The sequence below is a fragment of the Salmo trutta genome, chromosome 15 (genome assembly GCF_901001165.1).
Source record: "Salmo trutta chromosome 15, fSalTru1.1, whole genome shotgun sequence".
NCBI lineage: Eukaryota > Metazoa > Chordata > Actinopteri > Salmoniformes > Salmonidae > Salmo > Salmo trutta.
This window is the reverse complement of record NC_042971.1, coordinates 5,058,953-5,070,799: the sequence shown is the minus strand read 5'-3', so window position 1 is coordinate 5,070,799 and position 11,847 is coordinate 5,058,953. Positions and strand designations below refer to the sequence as shown.

The 11,847-nt window shown below is 39.1% G+C and overlaps 1 pseudogene; it reads right to left on the bottom strand.

Annotated features, from left to right (window-relative positions):
- Window positions 1-347: 347 nt before the first annotated feature.
- On the bottom strand, window positions 348-1,326 carry LOC115149595 (zinc finger protein 180-like; annotated as a pseudogene).
- Window positions 1,327-11,847: the final 10,521 nt, after the last annotated feature.

Genomic DNA, 11,847 nt, shown 5'->3' with positions numbered 1-11,847 from the left:
ACGAGTCCAAATCAATAACCAATATGTAGAAACAGTTTGGGATATATTGAAAACCTAAACATTTTGAAGTGTTGCATTTTGATTCAAGTGGGTCACCAACGTGGTAAGTGTAACACAACTCTATTTTTGTTAGTCACTTTTTGTTACATCTCATAAATAGTACTCTTTCAATTCTGAGCCTGGATTTTACTTTCTACTGAGGCTAATATCAACTGAACAGTGGCCAAACGTTTAGGGTTCTACATTCTGACATTCCTTAAAATACTGCTACTATAATGTTAAAACATTCTATATTGTGACGTTACTAAAATACTTCCACAATATTAAAAACATTTTACATTATTTCATTGATATCATGAAACAACTCCATGTATTTTCTGATGTTTAGTCAGAGATTTTTTATTAGAGTATCTCTTCCCAGATTGATTACAGCTACGAGATTTCTCTCCTGTGTGTGTTCTCTGGTGTATAGTTAGATAGCTAGATGTAGTCAAACTCTTCCCACATTGAGTACAGCTATAAGGTATCTCTCCTGTGTGTGTTCTCTTGTGTTTTGTCAGACAGCCAGATGTACCGAAACTCTTTCCACATTGATCACAGCTATAAGCTTTCTCTCCGGTGTGTGTTCTCTGGTGTGATACTAGGTTGTTTAGCCAAGTAAAACGCTTCCCACACTGACTACAGCTATAACATTTCTCTCATGGGTGTGTTCTCTGGTGTATAGTTAGTTTGCTAGATGTAGAAAAACTCTTCCCACATTGATCACAGCTATAAGGTTTCTCTCCTTTGTGTGTCCGCTGGTGTACTATCAGGCTGTATTGCCGAGAAAAACTCTTCCCACATTGATCACAGCTATAAGATTTCTCTCCTGTGTGTGTTCTCTGGTGTTCTGTCAGAGAGCCAGATATACAGAAACTCTTTCCACATTGAGTACAGCTATAAGATTTCTCTCCTGTGTGTGTTCTTTGGTGTTTTGTCAGACAGCCAGATGCACCTAAACTCTTTCCACATTGATCACAGCTATATGGTTTCTCTCCTGTGTGTATTCTCCGATGTATAGTGAGATAGCTAGATCTGGTAAATCTCTTCCCACATTGATCACAGCTGTAAGGTTTCTCTCCAGTGTGAATTCTTTGATGTATTTTAAGGTCTGATGAAGTGTTGAATCTTTTCCCACAGCCAGAGCAGCAATTAGATTTCTTCCCTGTGGGTCTCTGCTGGTGTTTCTTTAGGAGTTCTGATCTGGAGAGACTTTTCTCTGCCTCTTCAGCATCATGATGTTGTTGAGCCTCCCCAGAGGATCCCCGATAGTCACGTCACTCTCATGTGTGAATGACAAAGTCAGACAGACGGTTAAAGGCCCACAACAGCAGAAATCAAATCAAATCAAATGTATTTATATAGCCCTTCTTACATCAGCTGATGTCAGAAAGTGCTGTATAGAAACCCAGCCTAAAACCCCAAACAGCAAGCAATGCAGGTGTAGAAGCACAGTGGCTAGGAAAAAGTCCCTAGAAAGGCCAAAACCTAGGAAGAAACCTAGAGAGGAACCAGGCTATGAGGAGTGGCCAGTCCTCTTCTGGCTGTGCCGGGTGGAGATTATAACAGTACATGGCCAAGATGTTCAACTGTTCATAAATGACCAGCATGGTCAAATAATAATAATCACAGTAGTTGTCGAGGGTGCAACAGGTCAAGGACCTCAGGAGTAAATGTCAGTTGGCTTTTCATAGCCGATCATTGAGAGTATCTCTACCGCTCCTGCTGTCTCTAGAGAGTTGAAAACAGCAGGTCTGCAGGTCTGGGACTGTTTATTTGAGGTGATGCCCAGAGCATACCCATGAAGTTGTACAACAATTCATATCTGTTAAATTATTTGACAATTAAGACAGTCAAGTTAGCAACAAGTCATATTTAGTCTTGTTTTCACATTAGTAGTAACTAGAAATAAGTTATTAAAGTTGTTGAAATCCTAAGCAGTGTGCCAGACAACTATTGGTCTCCAATATAGGTCCTTTCAGCACGAGGGCAAAGCACACACAATTTGATTACAGAAACTCCTCCCTGCTAATGAGGAAACCACTAGTTATTGATGTAGTATATCTGGTAATGAGGAAACCACTAGTATTGGATGTAGTATATCTGGTAATGAGGAAACCACTAGTTATGGATGTAGTATATCTGGTAATGAGGAAACCACTAGTTATGGATGTAGTATATCTGGTAATGAGGAAACCACTAGTTATGGATGTAGTATATCTGGTAATGAGGAAACCACTAGTTATGGATGTAGTATATCTGGTAATGAGGAAACCACTAGTTATGGATGTAGTATATCTGGTAATGAGGAAACCACTAGTTATGGATGTAGTATATCTGGTAATGAGGAAACCACTAGTTATGGATGTAGTATATCTGGTAATGAGGAAACCACTAGTTATGAATGTAGTATATCTGCTAATGAGGAAACCACTAGTTATGGATGTAGAATATCTGCATGGAGCAAAAATAGTGAACAAAGATTTTAGTTTTTCACAAAGCATTCTGGATATTACAGAGCAAGATCAGGAGTGCTACTCAAGAAAACTCACATTAAGTTCTTTGCCGCTATTTACTAATTCACCACCGTGGGGGAAAACTCAGGGGAAAACTCAGGGGAGTTCTCATAGGCTGACAGCAAATATAGCCTCCATTTACAGGTTGCTTAAAAGTGCATTTCACATTAAATATGGATTATAATTGTAAGACTCGCTTGAATCACCTGCTTAATATGTTTGTGTTATTGTCGCAAATCAACTGATTTATAGTTAAACACTTTAACCAGTAAAATGCTCTTTGGCTAGCTTTGCCATCAGCCTGACAATAAGTGTTTAACCAATTGGCCCATAACTTCACCTAACAACAACATAGACCTACTGTAGGACCCATAACTTCACCTAACAACAACATAGACCTACTGTAGGACCCATAACTTCACCTAACAACAACATAGACCTACTGTAGGACCCATAACTTTACCTAACAACAACATAGACCTACTGTAGGACCCATAACTTCACATAACAACAACATAGACCTACTGTAGGACCCATAACTTCACCTAACAACAACATAGACCTACTGTAGGACCCATAACTTCACCTAACAACAACATAGACCTACTGTAGGACCCATAACTTCACCTAACAACAACATAGACCTACTGTAGGACCCATAACTTCACCTAACAACAACAACATAGACCTACTGTAGGACCCATAACTTCACATAACAACAACATAGACCTACTGTAGGACCCATAACTTCACCTAACAACAACATAGACCTACTGTAGGACCCATAACTTCACCTAACAACAACATAGACCTACTGTAGGACCCATAACTTCACCTAACAACAACAACATAGACCTACTGTAGGACCCATAACTTCACCTAACAACAACATAGACCTACTGTAGGACCCATAACTTCACCTAACAACAACATAGACCTACTGTAGAACCCATAACTTCAACTAACAACAACGTAGACCTAAGACTATATATAACTTAATATTTCAGGTGAAACAAGGAAACTAAAATGTCTATGTCATGACATTTCATAAACTGATCACCAGATAATTTTGTGAATAATCCCACTAGGCTACTCTGTAATGTGTTGTCATTCTAAATGTCCTGAATAAAGGAAAATATCTCTGTGTGTTGTACAATAGCCTATCCATCAAGGAACAGTTCTCTACACATTATGAGCTAAGTATCTCTGTGCGCAAACAGAGTAACGAAACGCTACTGTAAATCAAGCAGACAATAACATTATAAACATCAATTTGTTAGGGATGTTGGAGCCAACATGGAGCACGGCATAACTGTCTTTCCCAGAGTAATGAATGAAGAAGCACTTTGGTTGTTGTTGCATGTCGTGATGTTTGTCATGTGACTGTCATTCAGAAAATAATTTCCTGGATCAGCTGATGATAGTTGAACATGTGAGTGTAACTAAACAGCTACAGTATTAAGTATTATGTGTAATTATTTAAGAACCGCATTAATGACAGTATCCATTTGGGAGTTGTCAATAAAGTTAAGGTGACTCTCGGTTAAAACCATTGGATTTAGGAAACTCTGAAATGATTTAGGATTTCTGTGCCCATGAAAACTGTTTTCCCAAAGTAACATAAGGAGACACTAAATGTTACGTAGGTCGAGTGCATTTTTTTAACTTAGAAATTGCACTGTTGGTATGAGCCTGTAAGTCAGCATTTCAATGTAACACCTGTTGTATTTGGCGCAAGTGACAAATATATTTTGATTTGATAGTAGGACTAGTCTACCTGGCCTGTGTGCAAATGTAGGTCTATAAATGTGCCCATTTGGGGATGTCTGATAGTATTTCTGATTGTCTTAATGCAACACCACTAATGAGTTGTGGAGCTTCTCAAAGTAATTTTTTCTTCACCTCAAACAGCAAGTAAACAAAGTCTAATCAAAATCAACTGCGAATGACAATAGTTCCTCAAAGTATTTTAGTAAAATATTTCCAGCTCTCGCCCTTTCGATAACCACTCAGCATAAAAGGGAAAAATGTAATTCTCTGATCCAGTGGAAATGTCATAAAATACCTGATTACTTCTTATCCTTTGCACAAATATCCTATAGCTGTGTCTGTCCAGAAATCACTGGAGCAGGAAACTGAGGGCCCAGAATATTTTATACAATGTTGCAAGCTTGATATCTGGAGTTTTGGGCCGACCAAGTTGATAGTTGATACAATGTTTCCAGTTTGTTGTAGACAGGCCATGTGCAGCCAATGTCATTTATATGATATTTATTTTTATCAGGACATTTTCTCCCCGCAGGCTGCAATGTTTAAATTTTGGGGCTATATGTAGGTTATTTTAAAAAACGTAGCAATGGAAATAAAACATTTTATTTATAATTTTCATTTAAATAGAATGTAGATTAACCACAGAGAATGATGTTGAGATACAACGACTATTATAATTATTATTACTATTATAAATTCAATGAAAATGTTCCAGTAAAATGTGCATATGAAAATCTTAACTGGCACCAGATCAGTAGAAATGGTCAGATAAATTGGCACCAAATGGAAAAGGTTGGAGCATAACAACTGCTGGTGTAGCCTATTACCAGAAACTATAGGAGCATAACGACTGCTGGTGTAGTCTATTACCAGAAACTATAGGAGCATAACGACTGCTGGTGTAGCCTATTACCAGAAACTATAGCAGCATAACGACTGCTGGTGTAGTCTATTACCAGAAACTATAGGAGCATAACGACTGCTGGTGTAGCCTATTACCAGAAACTATAGGAGCATAACGACTGCTGGTGTAGCCTATTACCAGAAACTATAGGAGCATAACGACTGCTGGTGTAGCCTATTACCAGAAACTATAGGAGCATAACGACTGCTGGTGTAGCCTATTACCAGAAACTATAGGAGCATAACGACTGCTGGTGTAGCCTATTACCAGAAACTATAGGAGCATAACGACTGCTGGTGTAGCCTATTACCAGAAACTATAGGAGCATAACGACTGCTGGTGTAGCCTATTACCAGAAACTATAGCAGCATAATGACTGCTGGTGTAGCCTATTACCAGAAACTATAGCAGCATAACGACTGCTGGTGTAGTCTATTACCAGAAACTATAGGAGCATAACGACTGCTGGTGAGGTCTATTACCAGAAACTATAGGAGCATAACATCAGAATTTACGAAGGCCAGCAGCAGCGGGAGGAGTTGGCTAAGGAAGAGGTTTTTCTGATGGTTAGGCTATCTTGTTTCAGAGGGGTGTCATCAATAGCCCATAATGACAAAGTGAAAACAGGTAAAAAACAGAAATACCTTATTTACATAAGTATTCAGACCATTTGCTGTGAGACTCGAAATTTCTTTCAGGTGCATCTTGTTTCCATTAATCATCCTTGAGATGTTTCTACAACTTGTTCGGAGTCCACCTGTGGTAAATTCAATTGATTGGATATGATTTAGAAGGCACACACCTGTCTATATATGGTCCCACAGTTGACAGTGCATGTCAGAGCAAAAACGAAGCCATGAGGTCGAAGGAATTGTCCGTAGAGCTACAAGACAGGATTGTGTCGAGGCAAAGATCTGGGGAAGGGTACCAAATAATAATATGTAGCATTGAAGGTCCCCAAGAACACAGTGGCCTCCATCATTCATAAATGGAGCTGGTCCTAGAGCTGGTCCTAGAGCTGGTCCTAGAGCTGGTCACATCATAAATGGAGCTGGTCCTAGAGCTGGTCACCCGGCCAAACTGAACGATTGGGGAGAAGGGCCTTGGTCAGGGAGTTGACCAAAAACCTGATGGTCACTCTGACAGAGCTCCAAAGTTCCTCTGTGGAGATAGGAGAACCTTCCAGAAGGACAACCATCTCTGCAGTACTCCACCAATCAGACATTTATGGTAGAGTGGCCAGATGGAAACCACTCCTCAGTAAAAGGCACATGACAGCCTACTTGGAGTTTGACAAAAGGCACCTTAAGGACTCTAAGACCATGAGAAACAAGATTCTCTGGCTTGATGAAACCAAGATTTAACTCTTTGGCCTGAATGCCAAGAGTCAGGTCTGGAAGAAACCTGGCACCATCCCTACGGTGAAGCATGGTGGTGGCAGCATGATGCTGTGGGGATGTTTATTCAGCAGCAGGGACTGGGAGACTAGTCCGGAAAGTATTATGTGAAATTATTTTGATGTGATATTTAAATATTGTGTGAAACTATTCTGAATTTATATGAAAGTACAGCAATTTATGTTTCTAGAAACGTATCGCAATTGAGAACCGATTCACATTTAGATGGAATATTTGACTATTTTAGCTGCCAGAGCCAGTCTACCTCTGAAAATAACATACAGTCCTTGGACCTTGAGGAGTAAAGGGGGCAGCAATAAGCAGTAGAAACAAGAACAAAGCGTACTCCCTGCCCGTTTCGGTAAAAAGCTGAGGGATGGGGCTGGAGAAATATAACCATCCATGAAATCAACATTCTAGTTTTAACCATGTTTTGAGGATATACAGTGTTTATATTTACAGACAAACATTGGAGTAAATAAAAGCCTATATTTTGGGTTCTGATGGGGTACGACAGTTGAACTAAGCTCATGAGGCATTTATAAGGGATTTCTTCAAGAAACAATGAGTACATATCATTAATGTATAAGTCCCAAAATGGATGTAACAACTACTGATTGCCCCTTTAAGAGAACGTATTGGGCTAATCTAATAGGAGATATTGAGGACTACAGTATTTCAGGCATTGTCATTGGATGCATTTGATCAATTGTTAATGTTTTGTTGATGGTCAACTCTTGATGTTCTACACGCTACAGTGTAGCTTCAGCCATTCCTACAGAACAACATTAAAACCTCTTACATCTAGATGTTCCGCTAGCGGAACACCGCTCCAATATCCAATGATAGGGCGTGGCGCGAATTACAAAGTCCTCGAAAATCCGAAAACTTCCATTTTTCAAACATATCACTATTTTACACCATTTTAAAGACAAGACTGTCCTTTATCTAACCACACTGTCCGATTTCAAAAAGGCATTACAACGAAAGCAAAACATTAGATTATGTCAGGAGAGTACCCAGCCAGAAATAATCAGACACCCATTTTTCAAGCTAGCATATAATGTCACAAAAACCAAAACCACAGCTAAATGCAGCACTAACCTTTGATGATCTTCATCAGATGACACTCCTAGGACATTATGTTATACAATACATGCATGTTTTGTTCAATCAAGTTCATATTTATATCAAAAAACAACTTTTTACATGTGACGTTCAGAACTAGCATTCCCACCGAACACTTCCGGTGATTTTACTAAATTACTCACGATAAACGTTCACAAAAAACCTAACAATTATTTTAAGAATTATAGATACAGAACTCCTTTATGCAATCGCGGTGTCCGATTTTAAAATAGCTTTTCGGTGAAAGCACATTTTGCAATATTCTGAGTTGATAGCCCGGCCATCACAGGCTAGCTATTTTGACACCCACCAAGTTTGGTACTCACCAAACTCAGATTTACTATAAGAAAAATAATCCATAGTTATATCCAAATAGTGGCGTTTTGTTCGTGCGTTCAAGACACTATCAGAAGGGTAACGATGGGTGACGCGCCGACGCATATCGTGACAAACAATTTCAAAATATTCCACTACCGTACTTCGAAGCATGTCAAACGCTGTTTAAAATCAATTTTTATGCGATTTTTCTCGTAAAATAGCGATAATATTCCGACCGGGAGACGTCGTTTTCGTTCAAAGACTGAAAATGTCAAATGGACATTCAGGGACTGCAGAGTCATCATTCAACGTTCTGGCGCCTTCTGAGAGCCTATGGGAGCCGTAGAAAGTGTCACGTTACAGCAGAGATCCTCTGTTTTCAATAAAGAGGCTAAAGAAGGCCAAGAAATGGTCAGAGAGGGCACTTCCTGTTTGGAATCTTCTCAGGTTTTGGCCTGCCATATGAGTTCTGTTATACTCACAGACACCATTCAAACAGTTTTAGAAACTTTAGGGTGTTTTCTATCCAAATCAAACAATTATATGCATATTCTAGTTTCTGGGCAGGAGTAATAAACAGATTAAATCGGGTACGTTTTTTATCCGGCCGTGAAAATACTGCCCCCTATCCATAACAGGTTTTAAAGTGTAGAAGTCCTTTACTGCATATTGGTTCAAGGACTGCAGAGACGGTACTTACTGGTGTTAATCAGATCTCCAACCTCCTCTTCTTCCTCCAATGTGACAGTCATCTCCCCCTCCTCCTCTTTCACTCCAAAAACTGCATCCTCCTCTTTCTCTTCCTCCTCATCTTTTACTGTAACATCCTCCTCCTCTTTCACTCTGAATGCGTCTTCCTCTTCTTTCACTGAAACGTCTTTCTCTTCTTCTTTCACGGTAACAGCCTCACCCTCCACTTGTTTTTGTATTGTAGCATCCTTCTCTTCCTCCTCCTCTTTCACTAGAGCTTCTTTCTCCGTCCAGCAGACCTCCTCTTCTTTAGCAGGAGGAGAGTAACTTAGTGAACTCATGGTCGGGGATGTTAGCTAGCTAGCATTAGCGACTAGCCTAGTTCTAAGCTAACTTAGCAAACCAGCTAGCTGACAAACAACGTAAATATATAATTAAATGGACCAACAAGTACATACGACAGAAGTGTGTTTAATACACAGCGACTAATATACACCAAAACAGTGTAAAGAGCGTGAATGTTGTAGCTATGTTTGCTAGAAAGCTACCGAGGTGTCTGACTAGCTGTTGTTGTTGAAGGAGCGTTCGTCCACTAGATTATACGTCACACTGGCAGCATCGCCTGAACCTAAAAGACGCACATCGCCATCTGCTGACTGGAGTGGGCAAAGCAGTTGAGGTACCAAACGTTTATTTTTAATTTATTTCATAAAAGTTTAATATTATATTAAGTCGTTCAAAGAGAAGCATGTGTTGATTGATTCGTGTTTAATGAGTTACAATTTAAAACAAACTTCACACCCACTACATATTTGCATTGAACCATACTTCTGACATGGATCATTTTGACCCCAGAGGCATATCTTTTATCATAGCCAAAATGTAGTTTATTCAATTCTTCCAAATTTTCCTGACTTTGTCAATCAACTTGTTCTTAATAAATCTAAATCATGGTTTAGTGTTTCTGTATCAATATGGACTTTTTACAAATTCAAATCCTTTGGAGTAATTTTGACCCCAGCCAAAAGCATCTTTGATAAATAGGACGTTTATTTCAAATCAAAATCACATTTTATTGGTCACATACACATGTTTAGCAGATGTTATTGCGGGTGTAGTGAAATGCTTGTGTTTCTAGCTTCGACAGTGCAGTAATATCTAGCAAGTAATATCTAACAATTTCACAACATATACCCAATACACACACATCTAAGTATTTGAATCTAGGTTTCTCTGTAGACATGATCCATCCCACCAGAGAGGGGAGGGGCTCCTGTATCAGTGGTTTTGACCAGATAGACACCTGCAGACACACAGAATAGTGCCTCCCATGTACTCTCCTAAGATTGGACTTTTCTATACCACATATCACATGACTGTGATCCTGCCAAGGCAGCAACTACTCTTCCTGGGGTTTATTATGGATCCCCATGAGTTCCTGCCAAGGCAGCAGCTACTCTTCCTGGGGTTTATTATGGATCCCCATTAGTTCCTGCCAAGGCAGCAGCTATTCTTCCTGGGGTTTATTATGGATCCCCATTAGTTCCTGTCAAGTAAGAAGTATGGTCAGGGAGCGTGCCAGCCTGCCTGAACCGCCCCTTTCGAGCAAAAGGTATAAATGATGGGTTATGAATTAACAGGTATAAATGATGGGTTATGAATTAACAGGTATAAATGATGGGTTATAAATTAACAGGTATACATGATGGGTTATGAACTAACAGGTATACATGATGGGTTATGAACTAACAGGTATACATGATGGGTTATGAACTAACAGGTATACATGATGGGTTATGAATTAACAGGTATACATGATGGGTTATGAATTAACAGGTATAAATGATGGGTTATGAATTAACAGGTATAAATGATGGGTTGTGAATTAACAGGTATACATGATGGGTTATGAATTAACAGGTATACATGATGGGTTATGAATTAACAGGTATACATGATGGGTTATGAATTAACAGGTATACATGATGGGTTATGAATTAACAGGTATAAATGATGGGTTGTGAATTAACAGGTATAAATGATGGGTTATGAACTAACAGGTATAAATGATGGGTTGTGAATTAACAGGTATAAATGACCACTGTTAAGGCACAGCACACCAACATCAAAACCTCATTCCAACTGTAAAGTATGGTGGAGGGAGCATCATGGTTTGCGGCTGCTTTGCTGCCTCAGGGCCTGGACAGCTTGCCATCATCAACAGAAAAATGAATTCCCAAGTTTATCAAGACATTTTGCAGGAGAATGTTAGACTATCTGTCCGCCAGTTGAAGCTCAAGTTGGGTGATGCAACAGGACAACGACACAAAACACAGAAGTAAATGAACAACAGAATAACTTAAACAGAATAAAATACGCCTTCTGGAGTGGCCCAGTCAGAGTCCTGACCTCAACCCGATTGAGATGCTGTGGCATGACCTCAAGAGAGCAGTTCACGTCAGATATCCCAAGAATATTGCTGAACTGAAACAGTTTTGTAAAGAGGAATGGTCCAAAATTCCTCCTGACCGTTGTGCAGGACTGATCCGCAACTACAGAAAACGTTTGGTTGAGGTTATTGCTGCCAAAGGAGGGTCAACCAGTTATTAAATCCAAGGGTTCACATATTTTTTCCACCCTGCACTGTGAATGTTTACACGGTGTGTTCAATAAAGACATGAAAACGTATAATTGTTTGTGTGTCATTAGTTTAAGCAGACTGTGTTTGTCTATTGTTGTGACCTAGATGAAGATCAGATCAAATTTTATGACCAATTTATGCAAAAATACAGGTATTTCCAAAGGGTTCACATACTTTTTCTTTCCACTGTAAGTAGCTGAATATGATTAAGGACTAACAGTCTAACAGTTTGAAAGGCACAACTCATGTTATTCTGATTAAACAGTGAGAGACTAGTTGAGTTTCATATTGGGGCTAAATGGCTAATGTAACGATGCAATATATATATATATATATATGACACATCTACTCATTTAAGTGTTTTTCTTTATTTTACTATTTTCTACATTTGTAGAATAATAGTGAAGACATCAAAACTATGAAATAACACAATGGAATCCTGAA